This window comes from Polypterus senegalus, unplaced genomic scaffold, assembly GCF_016835505.1.
Source record: "Polypterus senegalus isolate Bchr_013 unplaced genomic scaffold, ASM1683550v1 scaffold_4340, whole genome shotgun sequence".
NCBI classification, from domain to species: domain Eukaryota; kingdom Metazoa; phylum Chordata; class Cladistia; order Polypteriformes; family Polypteridae; genus Polypterus; species Polypterus senegalus.
Genome location: NW_024377420.1, coordinates 6,293 through 33,002, shown reverse-complemented (window position 1 = coordinate 33,002; position 26,710 = coordinate 6,293). Strand labels below are relative to the sequence as shown.

The following is a 26,710-nucleotide window of genomic DNA, read 5'->3' as shown; positions in this document are numbered from 1 at the left end:
GAAATATGGATTAGCTAATTAACTAAAAGTTGGAGCCATGACTTCAATAACTTCGGATTCTACTTGGATCCCAGATGCAATCTTCTTCTAAGCCACTGGGCACCATTCCACAGTCAGGTGGCACCCAGGCTGTATCGTATCCTTTGGAGTGCCATAACTTCTGCCATTGATGCCCCTGCCTGTCAATCTTTACAACTTTTCCCACATTCACATTGAGCTTGAGGACAACCCGTTGACTCGGATCAACGCCTATTGGATATCTGCTGGCCTTCTGAATGTCACGGCTAACATAGACTCCTCTTTCCCAGCATGCCATCTTCAGAAGGTCGGAAGCCATTCTTTCTGATGAGTTGTGCATTTCTTCTTGTTGTTCCATGGAACATCACATAGACATTGTTGTCTTCAGGTTTAGTTGAATGCTGGAGATTCGTAGGAATGTAAACTTTGGAATCAAACTCTGTCCAAATGTCAGTGGTTTCAAAGTGTGAAGGAGTGTAATCTGAAAAAAGAAATAAGAGCAAAGGAAGGTAAATGGTGAGGGAGGATATTTACACATACCGAGATTATCAATATTCTGTCTCTAGCCATGCCACATGATTTGATTTATGGATGTTTAAATCTATTTGCCAAGCTGTATTTCTGCCTTGGAAAAGACACCCATGATGCTGGAAGACTTGAAATCAATGGATCAAAGGAAATCGCCTCACAGACTTTATAATGCCCAGGAGGAGATGGAGAGCCAGTCGGCCTGGCATGTCTCTGACTGCGTCTCACTTTGACTGTTATAACTGACTGTGGAGCTGCCAGCATTTGCTTTTATCTGGGAATGCCTCATTTTGTTACCAACTAGTAATAGTTCAAAAATTACTGTCAGTCAGTTTCAAACTACTTTGTTTTCTGTCTGCTTAAACAAATCTGTGGCTTTCTGTGTACTCATTATGTAATGGTTGTAATTGTGTTTTAGCAGAGAACCTATACCAGCACTTTGCTCCCACTCTCATGAAGAGCACAATCTAAAAAAAAAACTGAATTAAATGGAATTTTAATCTTCTACCATTAGTCAGATGCTATAGAAGTGTGAAATCATGGCTTTGCAAAATGATGGAACAGCAATTTAATGAATGATGCCCATCATTTACCTTTTCCTCTCACAATATCTGAATTCCCTTGCACATTGGTCCAGACAGTAATTTACTTAATATATTCACCTTTGAATTATGATATCTGTATTATAGGTTGTTATTGGATCAAATGTTTCAACCTCACTAGTAGTCATAATATTTGCAGTTTATACTGAATGCTTCCATTGCACTGCTATATTTATTATTTTCTAAGCATTCCAAAAGCAGCCCTACTTCCCAATGAATGAATCCTATTTATTGATGTCAGAACAAGTAGGATGTGAGGTGTTTGATTTGATTCTGAAACAGGGTTACTGAAACTTGATATTTATTGACATTTCAAAGAAAACTGTTTAAGAAGTTAGCAGTTTGTTATATGTATATCTCTTCAATATTACCTTTCAGATCTACAGTATTAGGGTATCTGATACTAAACTAATTTTCTATTAGTGGAAATTTAATATACAAAAAGACAAATACTAAAATATATTGAAATATCTAGATACTATAAAATGTATTGTATAGTATATTTTAAAAGTAGAATATACAGTATATTTCAAAGTATGTTGTAATATATATGCTATACGATATTCCTACTTTTCAAAAATTCTTTTATATTGAGAAATATATTTTAGTATTTTGCAATATACAAACATCGCAATTTACATTATTTTAAAAATATTCATAGTGGTAGCAATATATTATATTATATAAAAAAATTCAAATATATTTAAAATTTTCATATTTCATTTTTGTAACATTTTCTCTCTAACACTGTCTTATGTTTCACCCATCAGGGCTCCAGACAGAAAAAAAATTGGGAGCCATTGGCTCCTAAACCCAAAATATTTAGGAGCCAAATGCTTTTTTGGGAGCCATAATCTCTACCGCATGCCAAATGTGAAATAAACAAATAATATTTACTTGTATTGTTTATTTGTTTCTTGGTCTACTTCACGCTGCCTTTCCTTTCTCCTATCTGAGCTATTTGACCTGCCTACTAGTGTCCTCTGCAAGGTCTTATAGATAATAACAGAAGAATAAACATTATAAACAATCATTTCTGAAATAATCATTTTGCAATGAGTGTACAAATATAAAGAAATTAATTACTCTTCAAGTTCACTGTCACTAACCATTACAATGTCAGCATCATTAGGCCAGCCAGTATACTTTGGTCTGCGCTTTTTTTTTGCTGGCTGACAACCAGCGCTTTACACTGGGCTCTGGGTCAAAAAGTTCAAGTGTAGGGCCCTCTGTACTGATCCTTACTAAGTCTTCCAGCGTTTCTACACTTAGGGAGTTGCGCACTTTTGATTTTAGTCTGTTTTGTGCTGAAAATCCTCACTCGCACTGAGCTGCAGATATCGGAAGCACCAGCATTATTTCGACTAAGTGAAGCAGATTTTTAAAATCTGTACAGAACGGCTCCTTGCTCAGCATCACTGTCCATAGGACACTGTAAGTCTTATCCATAAACTGACCCTTCCTAATATTTTCAACATTAGCCATTCCTTCTGCACAGCTATGACATCACAACCATTGTTTGATGAGAGCCCCCTGTACCATTTAACAAGTGTGTCTATCTCAATGTACTCTGGTCATGATTCATGACAAAACACTGAAAATGACTTGATGATTTCTGATCCTTTTGAATGTCCATGCTGTGTAACACGACATCATGTTTGCAAACCTGATCTCCAATTCTTTAACAGTAATGTCAACTGGTTTTTCAATTGCAGCCTTTAGATCACTTCTGAATGTGGCCTGATTTTGGGGGCCTTTCAATCTAACATTTTGGAAGGTTATGACTGTGTGGCTACTTGCAACCCTCTCACTCCTGCTTGTTGATGGCCCTTCCTGTTGCACTGAACCTTCAGGCTGATAACCTATGTGCTGTAAGAATTCCTGCAGCTTCCCTTCTCTCAAATTAGCTCTCCATCAATTTTTCTTCAATCCTTTAATTGTGACCACACAGTCCACAATTGCAGCAACTGCCTGAGGAAGTATATGAGAAATTATTTGAAGTGTAAGTCTCAGCTTTGAGACATCTGAAAAAAGGTCATGTAAAAAGTGACAAAAGGCAACGAGAGACAGTCTTTCCATTTGCTGAACAATGTGTTTGGCTCTTCCCTTCATGTCTATATTTTTGGACATGACTGCAAGGTGCTCCATATGATGATGCACAGCAGTGTACTGCCCCTGACCCATTGCATAGTTTGAATGGAGAAAAACTGAGAGTGCCCGATAAATGTGGCAACCAGTGCTGAGTTTTTACTGCTGATGGGTTTCAGTACTGTACATCCTAACTCTGCTCCTATAGCCTTCAGCTCCCGCTTGCTTTTTGGGACTGACATGATACGTTTTGCTCACTAGTTGAAGAAGGTCAGAAACTTTTTCAATCATTGGCACTGACCTTTGTGTGTTTAACATTGCCAGTTCCAGCCAATGGGGTAGACAGTGGAAAGACAGAGCATGTTCACCTATCTCTTTTCTGAAAAGTGCCCCTAATCCCCCTGTTGCACCCATGTTCACGCTTGCATCATCTGCTCCAAAAGCACTCATTTTATGTACCCACCAATTTGGGTTGGTTGTTAGCATTCTGAAGCAGTGATTTAATGGTGTTTTGAATCCCTTCTGCATGACCATAATCAATCCCAGCCAAACCTACTAGATGAGTCTTAGGTGTTCCATCAGATACATACCTACAGTATGTGATGACATTGTCTTTCCCTGAGACATCTGTTCCACAATCAGTTATAACAGAGATGTAGTTTATCTTTAAAGCTTCTTCCAGCACATTACTTTTAGTTCATCTGCAATGCAACCTACAAACTCTGCACATGCTGTATCATTATCATATGCTTTTGACACATCCATGCCATTCTTCTTCATCAGCAGAATTTGAGATTTATACTTTGTGAACAGTATTTCTTCCAGGGCAATCATATATGCTGCATTGAATTTTATTTTAAATTCTTTCATCTCATTTTCTGTCACTTTCACACAAGCACGTTGCTCTGCCTTTGCTATGGGGGTGTCACGAGGAGCAGACCTAGCGATCACACAGTCTCTGGCATTCTTGTATTTCTTACTCTCACCATGCTTTTCAGTTTCCTTTTTAAAATGGCTCATACCACAAATGAATTCTGTTTTACCAGCAATTTCAAGCCGCTTTAAATGGTCATCCAGGCGTCGGAGCCGCGGGCACAGAAGACTTTGCTAACGGGACGGAGTTGTCATCCTTTAATAACTGTACATTTCCGGCACGGTGGCTGTACCGCAGCTAACCCACTGACTGAATTATCTTTGGTTCGTTCAGAAGTAGACAAGGCAGGATTTGGACGAGTGGGCATTGAGAAAAAGTCAGACATTTTCGTTTGGCCATTTTGCGTGTTGCATGGAAAGTTAGGACGGAATTCGAGGAGTAATCGTGGCCCGATTCTCTTCTATTTCAGATCCCTATCCGCAGCAATTAGCGAGGTCACGTTTGAAGCAGAGTGGGCGTGTCAAATGATGCCTCTCTTTCACTTTAATCACGTGATAGTGTAATAGGAAAGGTAGACGTGGGCAGAGAGTGTTCGCACATAATTAAAAGCCGTTTCTGCTACTTTAAATTTAAAACTTTTCTTAGATTGAGAGAGAGTGACGCCACCGGCGACTGGAATGAAAAAACTAGTCGCAAAATAGAAAGTCAAGACCATTTTAGTCGCCATCTGGAGCCCTGTCATGGACCATGGACAACCACTGGCCTTCTTGAGCATGCCTTTATCTCTTTCTCTGCCTTTAGTGCATGCACATACCGAAACATTTTAGACTTTCAAATGGATTACCATGAAAATCTCAATCAGACCTTAGATAAGTCCCCATCTTTCATCTCACCAGAACCCTGGCCTTAATTAGTGATTAGATGTATCAGTAAGTAGGTAAATGTCAGAGATTTCTCTTGTTGGGTTATAGATTAAAAAAAGTGAAATACATACATCTACCTAACCATGCTACATTATTTGTTTTACCCAGATATTTAATTATTTGTATTAAATAGGTTTACAACCATTGACAGGGCGGCACGGTGGCGCAGTGGTAGCGCTGCTGCCTCAGTTAGAGACCTCCTGCGTGGAGTTTGCATGTTCTCCCGTGTTCGTGGGTTTCCTCCGGCGCCCGGTTTCCTCCCACAATCCAAAGACATGCGGGTTAGGTGGATTGGCGATTCTAAATTGGCCTAGTGTGTGCTTGGTGTGTGGGTGTGTTTGTGTGTGTCCTGCGGTGGGTTGGCACCCTGCCCAGGATTGGTTCCTGTGTTGGCTGGGATTGGCTCCGCAGACCCCGTGACCCTGTATTCGATTCAGCGGGTTAGAAATGGATGGATGGACAACCATTGACAATCCAAACATGTTATTCCATTACACAAGCATCCGGACACTATCCCAGTAGCATCAGGTACAAAACAGAAAAAAAAAACCTGGACAAGATGCCATTCCATCATAGGATATACACATACACATACAGATGCAAATGTTCAGGTATACTACCCACTCATATCTGAATAGTAACTTGAAGTTCATTTCCAGAATTTAGAAAATAAGGGGAAAACTAAAGCAAAATCAATGGGCAAACAGTGCAAAGACATATACTGAGGTAGAATTTGAACTAATACCACTGGAGCTGTTAGGCAGGAATTTGTGCCAACATCCACCAGTCAATCAGACTTAATGTTAAAAAGCATAATTCACAGCCAACTTCATTACAAGGTGACATAGAATAAAAATGAGAATACGGTTACAATGCAAAGTTATTTCTAGTAATTATTGTTTTTTTATATTCCAGTGAAATTAGGAATATATAAAGGTATAAAGGTAAGGTATGTGCTTTAGAGTGGCAGTAGTATAAACTCAGTTAGTATAAGTTCATTTTCTTGCATGAAGAGTAGTCTTTAGAAAAATGAAACAGGGTCATTCAATAATTTATCTACCTCAGTAGGAGCGAAAAGCGTTTTCATGTTATGTTGTTTTTTATTTCAATATAGTAGCCTGATAGCTCCATACACTTCATCCACTTTTCCTGTAACTACTTTAAGTCCTTTGAATAAAGATCTTCTGTTTTGATCTTCAGGACAGCTGCCTTGATGTCTTCATCACTTGAAAACTGCTGTCCACAGAGAGATTTCTTCTGAACTCGGAACAGGAAATAATCTGAGGGAGCCAGGTCACGACTGCAGAGTGGATGGTTCAGCTTCTGGAACCCACATTCTCGGATGGCAGCCTGTGATTGACATGACATGTGAACCAGCACCTTGTCATGGAGAAACCCAGTTGATTCGCACGAGGACTCTCCTGACCTCCTGTCTTGCACTCACACTGAGCCACAACTGTAAGGCCAGTAACCTTGATACCTGTCACAATATGCACAGTGTTGTTTCAACATGAAATACTACTTTCTTTCATACTCGGGCAGATAAATTACTGAACACCCATTTTATTAGAAATGACTGGTAGTCGCATCCCATAAATTTGCGTTGTCTCTACAAATAATATATAGAATATGAATTAATGCATGATGGAAAACAAATTATGGAATACCATTTGTGCCTAATTGAAATGAACAAAATGGTAATTATGAAATAAATAAATAACTTGATACAGTTCACAATATATTGTGCATTTTGTAGCCACAATGAAAGCTGCAGTTTCTGCCACAGGTGAGGCTGTTTCAATGTTAGTCCTGCTAATTAGTGTACCCTTATCAGAATGGCTGATTGCACAACACAGCTGTCCACAAACGTCAATGTCATCTAAAAGGACTGACCTGTGCTCTGATGCCCAAAATAATTTGTATTTTAAACAGTCGTTAATGAGCTTGCCAATTCTGTTATTCACAAATTACAACAGTCAATTGTGACGTTGATGTTTGAGAAGGAGACAAGTGGAGATTTTGTAGACAAAATATGAAGCAGCACCACATATTAGTTGTGAGTTGTTCGTGGTGGATCGTGGAAGAAGAGCATGACAATGTCTTGATGAGTCTATAGTTCTGTGTATGAAGAGTAACAATTTAACATTTGTTGAAATCTACAGTATTTGTAACATGTTTTTATTTGTGTTAACGTGTTCTTTTTGAATTAATTTTAAAATAAAAGCTTGGATCCATCATACTAATTCCCTTACTAATTTTAAATATTTTAAAGGGTTTAGCACCTTCAATATTTTGTCATAACTAATACCTCACAGCATGAAGACCAAAATTAGACACAGTGTTCCGCATTGAGCTTCACTTGTGTATTATATGCCTTAAGAGTGACCTCAGTTTAACTTGTACTCTGCACATTGGACTAAATAATCCAACATCCTATTAGACTTCTGTACACTGTCTGGACTCCTAGTTTCTTCTGTTAAGGTGTATTTTTGAGTTGAATGTCCTATAGTACAGTATATTTAAATGTAACATTTCTATTTTGCAGGTATATTACTGTACATTTAGTTAAATTACATTTTATTTACCACATGTTTACTGAAAGCCTGAATTCTGTCCTGTTCCCTTTATAACGATTTGGCTAATTCTAGATTACCAGCATTATAACTACTTTAGCATCATGTGCATACTTAACCAGCTTGTTATTTATATTTTTATAATTTGTATATATCATAAAATGCAGTGGCCCCAGCACTGATCCTCAAAAGATTTTTAACATCAATTACTTGTGGCTTGGTCCTCCACCTCCATCCTAGTCAGACCCTTTTCCTTCAAGTCTTTGTTTACTTTATCCATCCACCTAAGGTTCAGCCTCCTACACTTTCTACTTCCGTTGCTCTTTGCCTACATTTTCATTGTCTCTCCTCATCATATGTCCATACAAATTCAACCTACTTTCCCGTACTTTCTTAGACACCTCTCCTAGTTTTGTTGTATCTTACATCTTATTCTAACAATCTTTGTATCTCCACAGATCCATCTCAGCAATAACCTTTTGTTATTCCTGTGTCTTGGATTTCTACTTTTTAAAGTTTGGTCTTGTTAAACACTATCTGAATTTCACACTATAAAATATTGCATGCTCTCTGTTTGAGAGCTTCCGTAGTTTCCTCCAGGAATTTCTCCACTGCACAGTGATTTTTGAAAAATACATTACAAGAGCTTATGTGCATATTCACTAACCTACTTAAGCACAGTCAAAAGCAGGGCTCATTTAATAACTCTTACACTCTAGTCCATAGGGTGGCTCTGTTGTCTAATGCCTTTTCTCTTTCCCATCTAAAGAAGGGATAAATGAAAATGCTCCCATCTCAGATGCCATTTCAGGATTTCACTCTCCTAAAGCCACCCTTTCTGGATTACCAATGTCACAACCATCACCAATGCCACCTTGGGGCAGTTTGAAGATTACTCGTGTCTAGAGTCTTGCACAATTTTCTGTCTTGTGTTTTGGTCATTTGCAGTATACGAGGATCACTACAGTGCCCCAACTCTTCTTATGTGTCTTTTGTATTATTACAGCAAACCAACATTAAATATTATTTGGTGGTATGATTTGTCTGATTTTTGACTTTTCAATCTTAGCTTCTTTTTCACTCTTTGTCCATGCACTGCATAGTTCTTTGCAATTTCTTAATTCTTCTAAATCTCAGGATGATCACAGCATTGTATGTAAAACATACAATATAAACATGTATTCCAGTTTACCTGTTTCAGATTTTGTTGCATCACTTGGCAGTAAAAGAGATATTAGACACAAACTGAGTCATTATATAATATAATTGAAACTTTTCAATGTTACAAATGTCTAATGACCCTGATGGATTAATAACAGCATTGAGAGGTCATGAGAGAAGACCCGCCACTCTAATCACTTCCTCAAAAATAAAGAACAACATTCTGAAACAGATAATTGGCATGCTACTTACTATAATAGGAAACAGGCACTGAAAATGGAGCCATGACTTCAATAACTAGGATTCTACTTGGATCCCAGATGCAATCTTCTTCTAAGCCACTGGGCACCATTCCACAGTCAGGTGGCACCCAGGCTGTATCGTATCCTTTGGGTGCCATAACTTCTGCCATTGATGCCCTGCCTGTCAATCTTTACAACTTTTCCCACATTCACATTGAGCTTGAGGACAACCCGTTGACTCGGATCAACTTCTATTGGATATCTGCTGGCCTTCTGAATGTCACGGCTAACATACACTCCCTTTCCCAGCATGCCATCTTCAGAAGGTCGGAAGCCATTCTTTCTGATGAGTTGTGCATTTCCCCTTGTTGTTCCATGGAACATCACATAGACATTGTTGTCTTCAGGTTTAGTTGAATGCTGGAGATTCGTAGGAATGTAAATATCGGAAAAAACTTTGCCCAAATGTCAGTGGCCATGCTGGTTCAAAAGTGTGAAGGAGTGTAATCTGAAAAGTGAAATAAAAGTAAAGAAAGGTAAATGGTGAGGGAGGATATTTACACATACCGAGATTATCAATATTCTGTCTCTAGCCATGCCACATGATTAATTTATGGGTGTTTAAATATTTTGCCAAGTTGTATTGCTGCCCTTGGCAAAGACACACATGATGCTGGAAGACTTGAAATCAATGGATCAAAGGAAATCCCTTCACAGACTTTACTGTGTAATGCCCAGGTCGGCCAGGCAGGACTCTGACTGTGTCTCACTTTGACTGTTATAACTGACTGTGAGGTTGCCAGCATTTGCTTTTATCTAGAGATGCCTCTGACTGGAGTTTTTGATTTTCTCTTTTTGTTACCAACTGAACATAGCTCAACAGTTAATTATTGGATAGATGTTGTTGTGGTCCATTTATGTCAATCAGTTTTAAAGTACTTTGTTTTCTGTCTGCTTAAACAAATCTGTGGCTTTATGTTATGTTTTTTGTTTGTGTTTTAAGGGAGAACTTGCACCAGAGATTTGCTTCCACACTCACGAAGAGCTCAATCTAAAATAAACTGAATTAAATAAAATTTTAGTTTTCTACCATTAGGCAGATGCTATAGATGTTTTTAATCATGGCCTGCAAAATGATGGAACAGCAATCTGATGAATGATTAACATCATTTACCTCTTCCTCTCACAATATCTGAATTTCCTTGCACATTGGTCCAGATTTACCTAATCTATTCATCTTTTGAATTATGGATCTGTATTACAGGTTGTTATTGGATCAAATGTTTCAACCTCACTATCAGATTTATATGTTCACATAGTACTCATAATATTTGCACTATATACTGCATGCTTCCATTGCACTTCCATATTTATTGTGGAAATTAGGTTTTCTTATTATTTTCTTGGTTGTTGACTATCAGCACATTAATTACATTGTCCTGTGTTTAGTTTGTGTATACTCAAGGCCAGAAGAGTACATAGAGTAAGATTTTCAATGTGTAGTGCAACTGACTGTTTACTGTACCAAGTTTTATACTTATATCAAAGCATCAGTGGAAGCAACCTAGTTTTCATGGAGTTAACCCATTAAAGGATCTAAAACAGTGACCTCAAGTTTTGGAAATGATTTCAGTAGGGAAGGAATTGATACAAGCACCTAATGAAGGCAGTGCAGATATACTGTTACACCTGCAGCTAAGAGTGACAGAACCTTTCCTGGATTATGAAAGATTTGCTTAAATCATTATATTGGTTGTGTAATTTTTCCACCCTACTATGCCATCACTCTTGTCCATTTATAAGTGAAGACAGTCATTTAGTATATCAATAGAAGCCACTCACACAAAAGTATTTGTTATCTCTAATAAAGCCCAGACTGTTGAGAACAAAACGAAGAATTTATAAGCAAAGTAACTTTAATAAACGTGCTTAACTTTATTGTGGTCTGTGACATTTGACCCATCCTTGCTGTTTTGCGTTAAAAATTATCTGCTGCTCTTAATGTATAACAGTAAGACATTCACCACCTTTCTTTTACACACCATTTCTCTCCTTTCCTTGTAATTCTCCCAAAAATATGCGGACATATCTTGCAATATAATGTAAAATATATGTATTTCAAATATATCGTTCAAACATATATTTTTAATATAATAGTTAAAATGTAAAAAACATGTTTCTCCCTTAATATATTGTGACAAACGTGTTTGTAAATGCGCTGACTATAAGACATTCAGTATAATGTGCTCAGTTCTATGTTCTGTGATCATGTTTGGCTTTTGTTTTTACCTGGAGAATAATAAACACGTTTCCCATCAAGGCTGTATGTAGGGGTGGCTAAGCCATCCAGATATTTCTGCCCCCCAAAAACTATGATGCAGACTGCTGATCATGCTGCTGGAAATTCCAATGGTGAGACGCAGCCCACTCTTCAATCACTCTGTTCAAAACACCAGTGCTGTTCTGTGATCGCGATGCTAGTGGCACCAGCAGCCTAAGCATTCAGACAGAGGCCCTGCTTCCCAATGAATCCAGTTTTTTGATGTCTTAACAAGTTGGATGTAAGGTTTTGATTCGATTCTGAAACAGGAGTACTGAAAGCATGATGTTTAGTTTAGTTTTAAAAGTTAGCAATGTGAAATGTACAAGATATCTCTTCAATATTAGTTTCCAGACATATCTTTAATTTTAGGGTATCTGTTAGTAAACAAATTTTCTATTAGTGGAAAGTTAATATACAGTCAGTCAGTCATCTTCAAACCTGCTATATCCTAACACAGGGTCACGGGGGTCTGCTGGAGCCAATCCCAGCCAGCACAGGGCACAAGGCAGGAACAAATCCCGGACAGGGTGCCAACCCACCACAGGGCGCGCACACACACACACCCCAAGCACACACTAGGTATAATTTAGGATTGCCAATGCACCTAACCTGTATGTCTTTGGATTGTGGGAGGAAACCGGAGCACCCATAGGAAACCCACACAGACACAGGGAGAACAAGTAAACTCCATGCAGGGAGAACCTGGGAAGTGAACCTAGGTCTCCTTACTGCAGAGCAGCGCCACCACTGTGACACCTAGTTAATATACAAAAAGACAAATTGAAATATCTATGATATTCCTAGTTTTAAAAATATATTGAGAAAATATTTTTATATTTTTGTAAAATATACTCAAAAACTGTCATAACTTACCTGTTTTATAGTATAATTCAGTAAACTGCAAGATCTTGTAGTATATTTATTCTTTAAGTATATTTTAACATATTTTAAAATACATTCATAGTGGTAGTAATATATTTTCTAAAAATATATATATATTAAATGTTTTTAATTTTGTAATGTTTTCTGTGTAACACTGTCATATGTTTCCCCCGTGGTCAGGCACTGGCCTTCTTCAGCATGACTTTCTCTCTCTGCCTTTGGTTCATGCACATACTGAAATACTTTAGATTTACAAATGGATTATGATGGAAATCTCAATCAGACCTTAGAGAAAATCCATCTCTCACCAGAAACCTGGCTTTTATCAGTGATTGATCAGTGACAAGGTCAGGGATTTCTCTTGTTGAGGTTGTAGGTTCAAAATTTAACTCTATCCTGCCATGTTACATTAATAGTTTTACCTAGATATTCTAACCCTTCATTTTAGATAGGTATACAACCATCAACATTCTGAAAATATTTTTCAATTACACAGGCATCTGGAACCTATCCCAGTAGCACCAGTTACAACACAGGAACAAGCCCTGGACTGGATGCCATTCCATCATAGGATACACACACACACACACAAACATAAATGCATATGTTAAGTTATACCACTCACTCAAATCTAAACAGTAACCTGAAGGGCACTTCCCGAAACTAGAAAACTAGGGGAAAATTGAAGCAAATAGTGCAAAGATATTAACTGATGTAGAATGCCTCTTAAGAGCTGTAAGAGAGCACATATATCACCACACAAGTATCTATCAGACTTAATGTTAAAAAGCATAATTCTCAGGAGCTCCATCACAAGACAATGTAATGTACAATGAAAATGAGCATACAGTTACAATACAAATTTATTTCTATTCATGATGTAGGTAAGCATAACTGCTGAGTCTTAGCAAGCAGAGCGATGTAAAGCAGCATACATTTGAAAGAAGAGTGGCTTACCTTTAGGCGTGCAATCAGCTGAGGTGTGCCTAAGGTGTGAAGGATGGCCTTTTTATTGTGTCAAATTTGAGTTTCGAAATGAGACATGGGTATGGAGTTTCATTTACTGAAAAATGGAAATTAAAACCTATAAAAACACCTGAGGCAAGAAATATCAATGGGAAATGTGCCAGCACCATTCTTTTTTTGTCTAGGATTACCAGTCTTTCATCCTTCCATTTTGTATGTCTTCATTTTCATTTAACGAGTCAGAGCCAACCTAAGCCTACACAAGATGAGGCATAAGGAAGTAAGCAATACTGGATGAGATGCCAGTTCTTATCTGGGGCCCCTCAAGCAGTTTAAAATAATTTAGGAATCTGAAAATCTGCAAAAATATAAACCAAAAGAATGTGATTTGTAAACATTTAGGGTTAAGGATGGTGCTGCATGCACACCTCAGTTAGATGGCTGCATATACAGTGGTACCTCTGGTCACGACCATAATTCATTCCAAAACTCTGGATGCGACCCAATTTGGTCACGACCCGAATGTCATTGCTCCATAAGATTGTATGTAAGTACAATTAATCCGTTCCAGACCGTACAAACTGTATGTAAATATGTTTTTTTAAAGTTTTTTAAGCACAAAAATAGTTAATTATATCATAGACTGCACAGTGTAATAGTAAACTAAATAGTAAAACATTGAATAACACTGAGAAAACCTTGAACAGAAAAAACTAACATTGTAAGAGTTTGCGCTAGACCCTTACAAACCGATCGCTGTAAACACTTTTTTTACGAGTTTTTAGCACAGGGAAAAAAAAAAATTAAATGCCAGTCCTCTTGCGAAACTTTTCAAACCATCCTGTACTGGCTTTAAATTCCTCACCTTCACCACTCAAAGAAGGATTTATTTTCAGCAAATTGCCATGAATCTTCCTGGCTTCCTTACATCGCCTACACGCTATCCCCTGCAAGTTGGTTATCGTTCTACCACACTAGCAACAGTTTTCCACCTCTTCCAGCACTTGAGGCCTCTGCTTGGTTAACATTGTAACTTCTTTTGCAACATCAGCTGCTTTGTTAGGCCCTGTATACACAAACAAAAGAAAATAGGAAACGGAGAATGGGAAATCATTGGTGCGTTTAACAGAAGGTAAACTGGTCACCAGTGTTTTGTTCGCCACCAGAGCATGTGGTGGTGAACAGATGCAAAATTTTGGCAAACTTTTTGATCGTAACCTGATTTGTATGTGTTCGGATACGTTCGTGACCAGAGGTTCCACTGTATTGGATTCAACAAGTGATCTTACTGGTGTAAAATCAACTTTATTATATCCTGATATTAATTTCTTAAGTAAAGCAAAACTATTTGATTTTTTATAGCTTCACTATGGGGTTAGGAACTATGAGTACAAAAATGGCTTTTGTGGTCAGCTAGCCTGGTTTCACTAGAATTACAACTTTGTGGGAGGAAGTTAGTTAGTCGAACCTTTAGAAGGGTTTAACTACTTAATAAGAAAGCGTTGTGTGTTTCACCAAATTTTAAAAATCTAGCAGCTTTCATGTTTTGAAGGTGGGAAAAAAGGCTTCATTCTGCTTTTAAAGGATGTGGTTCATAGTGCAACATGACAGGCTGTACTGACATATCAAGTCAAGTGAAGTGGCTTTATTTTCATTCCATCCAAGCACAGGATTGTATCATACAGTAGGCATGTTCTGGGTCTTGTTCCAATGGGCTATGCTTAGAACACCTCTTCTAGTTGTCACTCAGGACTCATCTTCACTAAATGTAACCAAACAAAAACAAAAATATTGCAATATACTTGAAAGATATGTGGACATATCTTACAATATAATGTGAAATACTGTATATATAGTTTAAATATACAGTTAGGTCCATAAATATTTGGACAGAGGCAACTTTTCTAATTTTGGTTCTGTACATCACCATAATGAATTTTAAATGAAACAACTCAGATGCAGTTGAATTGCAGACTTTCGGCTTTAATTCAGTGGGTTGAACAAAAAGATTACATTAAAATGTGAGGCAACTAAAGCATTTTTTAACACAATCTCTTCATTTCAGTGGCTCAAAATTAATTGGACAAATTAAATAACTGGAAATAAAATGTTAATTTCTAATACTTGGTTGAAAACCCTTTGCTGGCAATGACAGCCTGAAGTCTTGAACTCCTGGACATCACCAAATGCCGGGTTTCCACCTTTTTAATGCTCTGCCAGGCCTTTAATGCAGCGGCTTTACTTTCAGTTGCTGTTTGCTTGTGGGCCTTTCTGTCCGAAGTTTAGTCTTCAACAAGTGACATTTATGCTCAGTTGGGTTAAGATCAGGTGACTGACTTGGCCATTCAAGAAGTTTCCACTTCTTTGCTTTAATAAACTCCTGGGTTGGTTTGGCTGTATGTTTTGGGTCATTGTCCATCTGTATCCTGAAACGCCGCCCAATCAATTTGACTGCATTTAGCTGGATTTGAGCAGACAGTTTGTCTCTGAACACCTCAGAATTCATTCTGCAGCTTCTGTCCTGTGTCACATCATCAAAAACACTAGTGTCCCAGTGCCACTGGCAGCCATGCGCTGACCAAGCCATCACACTGCCTCCACTGTGTTTTACAGATGATGTGGTATGCTTTGGATAATGAGCTGTTCCACGCCTTCTCCATACTTTTTTCTTGCCATCATTCTGGTAGAGGTTGATCTTGGTGTCATCTGTCCAAAGAATGTTTTTCCAGAACTGTGCTGGCTTTTTTAGATGTTTTTTTAGCAAAGTCCAATCTAGCCTTTCTATTCTTGAGGCTTATGAGTGGCTTGCACCTTGCAGTGCATCCTCTGTATTTACTTTAATGCAATCTTCTCTTTATGGTAGACTTGGATATCGATCGTCTGATCCCTGGAGACTGTTGTTCACTTGCTTGGCTGTTGTGAACGGGTTTCTCTTCACCATGGAAATGATTCTGCGATCATCCACCACTGTTGTGTTCTGTGGACGTCCAGGTATTTTTGCGTTGCTGAGTTCACCAGTGCTTGCTTTCTTTCTCAGGATGTACCAAGCTGTAGATTTTACCACTCATAATATTGTAGCAATTTCTCGGATGGGTTTTTTCTGTTTTCACAGCTTAAGGATGGCTTCTTTCACCTGCATGGAGAGCTCCTTTGACCGCATGTTGTCTGTTCACAGCAAAATCTTCCACATGCAAGCACTACACCTCAAATCAACTCCAGGCCTTTTATCTGCTTAATTGATAAGACATAACGACAGACTTGCCCACACCTGCCCATGAAATAGCCTTTGATTCAATTGTCCAATTGCTTTTGAGCCCTGAATGAAGGGATTGTGTTAAAAAAAATGCTTTAGTTGCCTCACATTTTTATGCAGTCGTTTTGTTCACCCCACTGAATTAAGGCTGAAAGTCTGCACTTCAACTGCATCTGAGTTGTTTCATTTAAAATTCATTGTAATGTACAGAACCAAAATTAGAAAAAAGTTGTCTCTGTCCAAATATTTATTGACTTAACTGTAAATTTTAAAGATTATATCTGAAATATAATGAAACATACATTTCCCAAGGTGTATTGTGACAAACATATTTCCACTTACAATGTATATAAGACATACAATATACTGTGTGCCCAGTCGTAATGTTCCTAAAAGATCATTCATAACTTACCTTTTATTCCAGAAAAATCTAAACTCAGGCTTTCCAATGAATCCAATTGAACTGCAGTAACACACAAGAAGTTGTTTATGTAAGTTGGTGCCCGCATATGTGGGCAGCAGTATATTCTATGTTCCATGTTCACTGTAAACTTGATGTTTTCTACATTTGAAGAAAATATGTTTAAAAAGTTACAATGCTAGCAATGTGTATTTCTTGACAATTTTTTTAACCAAATCTTAGGTTGTCTATTTCTTTACCAATTTTCATTCCTTACCTAATTTTAAATATGTATTTCTTCAATATTAGTCACTAGAAATGAATAAATCTGTGGTCATGCTAGAAATTTAAACTGTAAATACAAATAGAATATTAGAGGGCCTGTTCTTAAGTAAAAGTAATTCTCTCTTAGTGGAAAGTTAATATACTGTAGAAAAATTACACATATACAGGGGTGTACAAAAGTAGGTCTAAGGTTATGAGTTTGCTGGAATAATCATAACCTGCTTGTCTTTTTCCATATGAACAACTTTAGACCTACATGCAGCACTAATTAGATGATGAGATATTTGGCTAGTTAAGAGCCCATTTCCAGGTATATTCCGAGTTTTTGTGTTGCTCATCAACCGTGATCCTTAGGTCGTCCGTCTTACCCATCCATCTTGTCTGAGTTATCAACTAAGTGATGCATGCTCTCCTTGTGTCCAGATGCAGCAAACGCTGGATGCCATGGCTAAGAGATTGTAATCATTACAAGATTCTGTCCCTTGAATGCCTTATTATGTATTTATTTCTTTGCCTAATCTGCTACTGTGTTGCAAAATATTAGGTTATTCAAACAGAAAAATACTTTAAAATTAGAAGTCCCACGCAAATTCCTGGGAAGGTAGCACCTGCCACTCCTCCAGGCAATGCATCCAGCCACGCCCTGGAGAGGTCCCTCTTTCCTGGAGGGACGGGAGGTTGGACAAGGAAATTCAATGGGGAGGGGAGAGTGCATTCTGCTGATGCCCCGTCCATCCCCTTGCCCTAGCCCTCCTCGATAATGATCCTTCCACAGGTTCACCTACAGAAACCTTGTTATGACTTTTACTTCCTCTAGATATTCAAGTTCAATCGTCTTCTTAGCAGTCCACCAGAGGCCATGAGCAACCAAGGCTGGGTCAATCCAAGAAGCTCACTAAACCATCCATCGGTAGTAGCGATAGGTGGTGTGTACAAAGGGCAGGGAGTTAATCAGTGTGAGCTTATGGAAATTCCTCGTTCATGGGAAACAATTTCAAAGCCCTGGTACCCATCACATATAGGCTTCAATGACTTACCCACACATCCCTGCAAGGTAGACACACGTTGATCCATTTCTATGTGGCACGTGTGCAGCCCTGGACATCTAAGGGCATCACAGACCTGTTATTGCTCAATCTCATGTGGCTGAAAGCCACTTGTCCTGCTAAGAAGTTGGATGCGGACCATTCGGGGGTGGCGTAAATATTTCACAGGAGGAAGTCTCAATTGTTATTGGAATTAACCAAACAAATCACTCCACCAACTAAGAACAGCGATGCACAACTTCCCACAGGATCGAGAAAGAGCTATCAGTCTGTCAATCCTCTCCATGTCCAGGCCGGGTGAGGTTTCCTGTGTTGAATCAAATTAAGCCACAGGCTCCCCTCCTGGTGGTGCCTTTCTTTCAATTTCTTTAAGTTTCAGCTTTGCAACTACACTGCACGATTTTTACATGACTCCTTGCCTGGTTTTTACATGATCCCCTGCCCACATCTGATCATGATCCATTTTGATTGATCAGAGTGTGCTTTGGAAGAGGTTTATTGAACAAAATATATGTGTTTGCGATTTAATGAGCATATGACTGCATGACTTGAGATGTGAATTATGCGACACAAGCAACATGAGATTTTTTCAAGGATGTTTTGATATTGTTTGCTGTTGTAACACTGGGCACCACAGATATATCAGGCATTTTTGTCTCTCCATTCAGATGAAAACATTAGATTACATTTTTTTTTCTCAGCCATTACTACAACGAAAATGGGGTACAAATACATTTAAAAACTGTCATTTTTGAATGGATTGTTTCTTTAACACAGACAAAATGTGTGATCAAGAAGGAAAATGGCATATCTGAACAAAAGCACATGTAGACACAGTAGACACAGACACGTGTAGGCAGCAGTAAGACAATGTTAAACATTAGAACAAATCTATTCATAATAGACCATTCAACCCTCTTCAATATTATTTGCCTACTTTTTCCGAAATTATATTAAATCAAGTTTTGAAGGCACTCTGAGTCCAACCATCTGTCACACTACGAACTTATCACATGAGCCTATAGCTCTCTGTATGAAGAACATTTTAACGTTTGTATAAAATCTATCTGTAACACATTTTCATCTGTGTCACCATGTTCTTCTTGAACTCATTTTAAACTAAAAGCTTGGATCCACCATACAAATCCTAATATTAAGTATTTTCATAGGGTTCAGCTCGTTCAGTCTTTTATCATAACTCACACCTTACAGTATAGAGACCAAAAATGCACACAATGTTCCACATGGAGCTTTACTAGTGTATTATATGACTTAAAAGAGTGACTTCACCTTAGGCAGTACTACACACATTGGGTGAACTAATCCAATATCCTATTAGCCTTCTGTTTACTGTCTGATATCCTAGATCCTGCTCGTAAGATGTAATCTATCTATCTATCTATCTATCTATCTATCTATCTATCTATCTATCTATCTATCTATCTACTTTCGAGTTGAATCTCCTATAGTACAGTATATTCAAATCTAACATTTCTGTTTTGCATTTGTATTAGTGTACATTAAGTTACATTAAATTTTATTTACATCATGTTTGCCACGACCCTGTATTCTGTCCAGTTCCCACTGTAATGATTTAACTGATTCAACATTACCTGCATTATACCTAGTTTAGTATCATGTGCAAACTTAACCAGCTTGTTATTTGGATTTTTGTAAATATAATGTATATATATATATCACAAACAACAGTTGCCCCAGCACTAATAACCAAGAAACTTTTAACATCAACTTCTTCGTCTTCTTCTTCTTCTTCTGGTTCCTCTTCATCTGTTCTCACCTCTGGGTTTGATCAATGTACCCGACCAACCTTCTCAAAACAGTCTGGTCCTGCACCTCCTCCTCATTCAAGCCCTTTTCCTTCAAATCTTTTTTTTCATTAAACATCTGCCTCTGCATTGGCCTCCCACTCTTTCTCTTACCCGAACTTCCATTTCTATCAATCTTTTGGCCACATATTCATTGTCATTCATTCCTCACCGTATGTACCTAACACTTCAACCTACTTTTCTGTATTTTCTTATTTATGTCTCATACTTTTGTTACAATAATACAATACAATACAGTTTATTTTTGTATAGCCCAAAATCACATAGGAAGTGCCGCAATGGGCTTTAACAGGCCCTGACTCTTGACAGCCCCCCAGCCTTGACTCTCTGAGAAGACAAGGAAAAACTCCCAATAAAAACCTTGTAGGGAAAAATGGAAGAAACCTCGGGAAAGGCAGTTCAAAGAGAGACCCCTTTCCAGGTAGGTTGGGCGTGCAGTGGGTGTCAAAGGTAGGGGGTCAATATAATACAATACACAGAACAGAACAATTCCTTAATACAGCATAATAATAAGAATTTTAGAAGTACGGTTTAACAGTAGATGATATGACATAATTAGGTTTGTTGCACCTCAGATTATCTTATTTAATTGTATCTCCACAGATCCATCACCATCATAACTCTTTCTTATTCCTCTGCCTTGAATTTCTACTTCTTTAAGTTTGATCCTGTCAAACACTATCTGAAATTCACAATATCAAATATTGTATGCTCTCAGGTTGAGAGCTTCTATTGCTTCCTCAAGGAATTCCAGTATTTTAGAGAAATGTGATCTCCCAGTGATCATTGACAAATAAATGACAAGGGCTTAATTGTATACTCACTAACATAAATACAGTAAGCACACTAGGATAAATAATATGTGGTCCTATGATTTGTTTGATTTTAGACTTTTTCATCCAAGCAGAACTTCTCCTTTCATTTATGTTAATCAGTTTCAAGTGACATTGTTTTTCTGTCTGTTTAAACTAATCTGTGGCTTTTTGTGTATTCATTATATAAAGGTTTTATTTGTATTTTACCTGAGAACTCCCCACAGTGTTCTGCACCAACACTCATGAAGAGTACAATCTAAAAATAAACTGAAATGAATGGAATTTTCAATCTTCTACCATCAGGCAGACAGTCGAGGAATGTAACATCATGGCCTGCAAGACGATGGAACAGCACTTGGACTGGTGAATGATTCCCATTCTTTATCTCTTCCCCTGGCAATCTCTGAATTTTCTTGCACATTGGTCCAGAAAGTAATTTACTTGTTCTGTTCACCTTTTGAATGATGTTTTTTCAACCTCACAATTAGATTTATATGTTCATGTAGTACTCATATCATTTGCATTATATATGCATCCAAAGCACTGTTTATTGTGGAAATGAGTTTTTCTTATCATTTTCTAACTGTCTATTGAATATTAGCACTTTAATTGTTCCATTTGTGTATACTGTTTGCCAGAAGGGCACGCAAAATAAGATTTTCAGTGTACAGTGCAACTGACTGTTTACTGTGCATATGACAATAAACTCCCAACTTTGCTCAACTCAATGTACAATAACATGGAGTACTAAACTTACACTTTAGGGTAAAGAACAGTAATAATTTACTTTGAATATAAGTTTGGGTTTGAAGACAGTTTCTTCTCTTACAGTCTTTACTAATTTTGATCTCTGAAGTGTTATACTTATCACATCTCATGGTGAATCTCTGTACTGTGGAATTTTGTACATGGTGGAGAATTGGTCTAAACTTCTTATTTAAGATGCTATTTTAATGGACAGATTTCAACTGATTCAATCAGACAAAGTGGAATAAAAGAATGAACAATGATGTAAAAGTGAGCATATAACAAGTAAAACTAAAATGTGCAATCCAGATATTGAAATACTGTCTGTCAGAACTCATTGTTACTCCCTGTGGAGATAAGTTTAATCATCCTAATAATTTTTTATAATATTCCTAACTCTGTAAACAGGAACTCTATCAAAAGAAATGATTCGCTCTGTTACCAACACTCTAATAATGATTCATTGCAACCCTGTATTGCGGTGACTTCAACCAGAGATATTTAATGATAACAAACTTCCATCAATGTGTCAAGTTACATTTATGGACACAACAAACCAGGGCCTCTGTTTTTGACAATTTAGACCAATTCTATCCTGCCTTTCTTAAGTAAAATTACACATGTCTGGCATCAACCAATTAATCTGAGTAAATATTAAAATGCATAATTCTCAGTGAACTTTGTCACAAGAAAACTTACAATGTAAATGTCTTTCTGATTTTTATTATTTGTCCTCGTGTGATTTGTCCTCGTGTGATGGGTCATCATTTAGGCAAGGATGATTACTGAATCTGAACTCACACAAAAAGGTTTTGTGTTTGGGGACAGTTAAAGCTCACTAAATACAATTTATCTCATATCTGGGTAGAAATGGAGAAAACGCTTCAAGGTGGCTTTTATGTTTTTGTCATTTTTACCCTTGTATAGTTGAACACAAGGTTTAGTTAGTTGAATTTGAATTCCATTTCTCAGTTCTTATCATTTTTTTCATTCATGTGAGATCAGAAAAGTCTCACAGGTATAACACAGAATGCATAATAATAAGCTGATAGAACGGCAGTTCTAAACAAGTGAACAAGTAGACCCTTGAGGAGTGCAGAGAGTGGCAGCGTGCCTGCTGTGTCAATGGCGGCCCTGTTATCGCCTCAGTTTTAAGTTTCGAAATGAAATTCAGATTGGGTGTGTCTTTTACTAGAAAACAGAAGTTAGTAATTTGTGAGTTCATTTACATCTGTTTTATTTATAAATATTAGCCTTCTGTTTACTGTCTGGAATCCTAGATCCTGCTGATAAGGTGTATTTTCGAGTTGAATATCCTATAGTACAGTATATTCAAATATAACATTTCTGTTTTGCATTTGTATTACTGTACATTAAGTTACATTAAATTTTATTTACATCATGTTTGCCACAACTGTGTATTCTGTCCAGTTCCTTCTCTAATGATTTGACTGATTCTACATTACCTGCATTATACCTAGTTTAGCATCATGTGCAAACTTAACCAGCTTATTATTTGGGTTTTCATATGAATAATGTATATATATCACAAACAACAGTTGACCCAGCACTAATCCCCAAGAGACTTTTAACATCAACTTCTTCTTCTTCTGGTTACTCTTCATCTGTTCTCACCTCTGGGTTTGATCAATGTACCTGATCAACCTTCTCCAAACAGCCTGGTCCTGCACCTTCTCCGCATTCAAGCCTTTTTCCTTCAGATCTTCTTTTTCTTTAAACATCTGCCTCTGCATTGGCCTCCCAATCTTTCTCTTACCGTGAACTTCCATTTCTGTCAATCTTTTGGCCACATTTTCATTGTCATTCATTCCTCACTGTATGTTCCTAACACTTCAACCTACTTTTCCGTATTTTCTTATTTATGTCTCCTACTTTTGTTGTGCCTCAGATTAACTCATTTAATTGTATCTCCACAGATCCATCTATCAAACACCATCTTAAATTCACAATATAAAATATTGTATGCTCTCAGGTTGAGAGCTTCTATTGCTTCCTCAGGGAATTGCAGTATTTTAGAGAAATGTGATCTCCCTGTCTAAACCCATGTTAACTGTTCTCTAATACAATGGTTGCTACCACATAATGCTCAATTTACTGCCCTCTCACCTTTTTGTACTGTATAGTAATAAGACACCATTTTGCATATTCCAATCTGCAGGAATTTGTCCAGTGTGCAGTGATTATTGAAAAATAAATAACAAGAGCTTACATGTATACTCACTAACCTAAATAGGCACACTAGGATAAATAATATGTGGTCCCTATGATTTGTTTGATTTTAGACCTTTTCATGCATGCAGAACTTTCAGGATGACATTTTCCAGCTTTGTGTGTAAAACATACAATCTAAACATTTCTCACAGTTTACCTTTTTTAGATTTTGATGCATCTCTTGACAATGAAATGGCTTTCTAACACAAACTCAGACAACATATAAATGAACTGAAACTTACAGCTGTCTGAAGACTGTGATGGATTAATAACAGCATTGAGAGGTCAGAACAGAAGACTCATCACTCTAATCACTACCGCAAATTAAAGAACCTGAAATGGACAATAGGTGTATCCCACTTACTATGATAAGAAACAGGTAAATGCAAAGTAAAAAATCTTTTTACTTCAGGACCCAACAAACCTTTAGTAATGCTAAAGACAGATACTTGAATTACTGATTACTGAACTGAAGGTGGAATGATGACATTTTTAACCAGGATTCTCATGGAATCCCAGAATCAATCTTCTTCTAAGATGCTGGGCACCATTCCACAGTTTGGTGGCAACCAGGCTGTTTTGTATCCACAGTAATGTGATTTCTTCTGCATTGGATGCGTCTGCCTGTCAATCTTTACAACTATTCTCACATTCACATTCAGCTTTAGGACATATTGTTGTTGATCAATTTCTAATTGATATCTTCTGGCCCTCTAAAATGGACCCCTTATCCTAGCATACAATCTGCAAAAGGTCAGAAGCCATTCTTCTTGATAAGTTCTTCATTTTGCTTTGTTATTCCTCATAGACGTTGTTGTTCTTTGGTTTAGTATATCTCTGGGAGTTCATAGAAATGTAAACATTGGAGTCAACTTCTGTCCAAATGTGTGAGCCCATGCTGATTCTAATCTGTGAGAAACATCAAACTGAAAAAAAGAAATAAAGAGTGATTTAAAGAGCAAAGAAAGGTAAATGGCTGGGGGAAATATTTACATACACAGAGACTGTCCATATTCAGTGTGAGCGCTGGAAGTCGGAAAACAACGGAAGAACTTAAACCCAATTTAAGTAAAAATAATTTCTTTATTCTTAATTCTTGGTGAGTTAGAGAAAATGTGAGACTGCCTCTTCCCAACTCAGCCAACTGATTTGGGTTTTAGGCAGAATACCTAAAGTAAAAACGTTCCCTCTTTTATATTCTAGAAAAGAAAAAACCTTAGCAGTTCATTTCGAGATTATACATAGCTTAAGGTTAAATCTTAATTTATGACATACTGAAGTATCATAAAACATAGAACAAACAGCCATTTGCATTCCTAAGGAATACACCCTTCTAATTATGCACACTTAGAACCAATTTAAACATTCTTACAGTTCATTACATTCGTTATAAAGAGCTTACATTCTTTCAAGGTCTTCTGTTAGTATCTGAGGTCAGCATTTCTTATAAATAATAAAAGTTAGTCCCTTAATGCTGTGCACACAGCCCAACTCTTTTTCTGCATAAATGAGGAACAAATCATATAGCTCTCTGCAGCATAATCAACTCAAAACACAGTCCTTGATATCTGTGAGTTAAATAATAATGTTTTCTCTTCCTCATCAGCCTCAAGCCATGCAACATGATTTTATTTTTGGGTGTTTAAATATTTTTGCCAAGCCATATTCCTGCCCATGGCAAAGACACCCACAATGCTGTAAGACTTGAAATCAATGGATCAAGGGATATCCCATCACAGACTTTACTGTACAATGCCCAGGACGGGATGGGCAGTCAGTTTTCCAGGCAGGACTCTGACTGCGTCTGACTTTGGCAGTTATAACTGTCTGTGGAGCCGCCAGCATTTGCTTTTATCTGGGGATGCCTCTGACTGGAGTTTTTGTTTTCCATATTTTATTACAACTGGTCCTTGTCCAGCAATTAATTAATGGACAAATATTGCTGGGATCCATTTATGTTAAGCGACATTGTTTTTCTGTCATTTTAAAGTAATCTGTGACTTTTTGTGTACTCATTATGTAACGTTTTTATTTGTATTTTTTACGTGAGAACTCCCCACATTGCTCTGCACAAAAACTCATGAAAAGTACAATCTGAAAATAAACTGAAATGAATGGAATTTTCAATCTTCTACCATCAGGAAGATGGTCTAGGAGTGTGAAATCATGGCCTGCAAGACGATGGAACAGCAATTAGACTGGTGATTGATTCCCATTCTTTATCTCTTCCCCTCACAATCTCTGAATTTTTTGCATATTGGTCCAGCCAGTGATTTACTTGTTCTGTTCACCTTTTGAATTATGTTTTGTGTATTTTATGTTTTTGGATTATATTTTTCAACCTCACAATTAGATTGATATGTTCATGTAGTACTCATAGCATTTGCATTATATATGCTTCCAAAGCACTGTTCATTGTGGAAATGAGTTTTTCTTATTATTTTCTTATTGTCTATTGACTATTAGCACTTTACTTGTTTAATTTGTGTATACTGGTGGCCAGAAGGGCATGTAGAATAAAATTTTCAATGTACAATGCAACTGACTGTTTACTGTGCATATGACAATAAACTCCCAACTTCTCTCAACTCAACGTACAATGACATGGAGTACTAAACTTACACTGGGCATGATGGTGGTTGTAGCCTGTAGATCTTAAATAAGGTTTCTTAAAACGTTTACTTTTAGTACATCCTGTTATTTAATTTTCTTAAGTAAAGCATAAATACTTTATTATTTTTTATATTATCACCATGGAGTGTTAGGAGCTTTGAACACAAGAATGGCTAGCCTGATTTCCGTAGATTTTGAACTGTGTGAGAGGAAGTCAGTCAGGTAGTTCCTTTGGAAGGTTTTTTACTTCTTGGTAGAAAAGTGTTTTATAAAAAAAAATGTATATTTAAAA

The 26,710-nt window shown here is 37.3% G+C and overlaps 1 pseudogene; it reads right to left on the bottom strand.

Annotated features, from left to right (window-relative positions):
• Positions 1-43: 43 nt before the first annotated feature.
• Positions 44-23,402, bottom strand: LOC120519317 (annotated as a pseudogene).
• Positions 23,403-26,710: the final 3,308 nt, after the last annotated feature.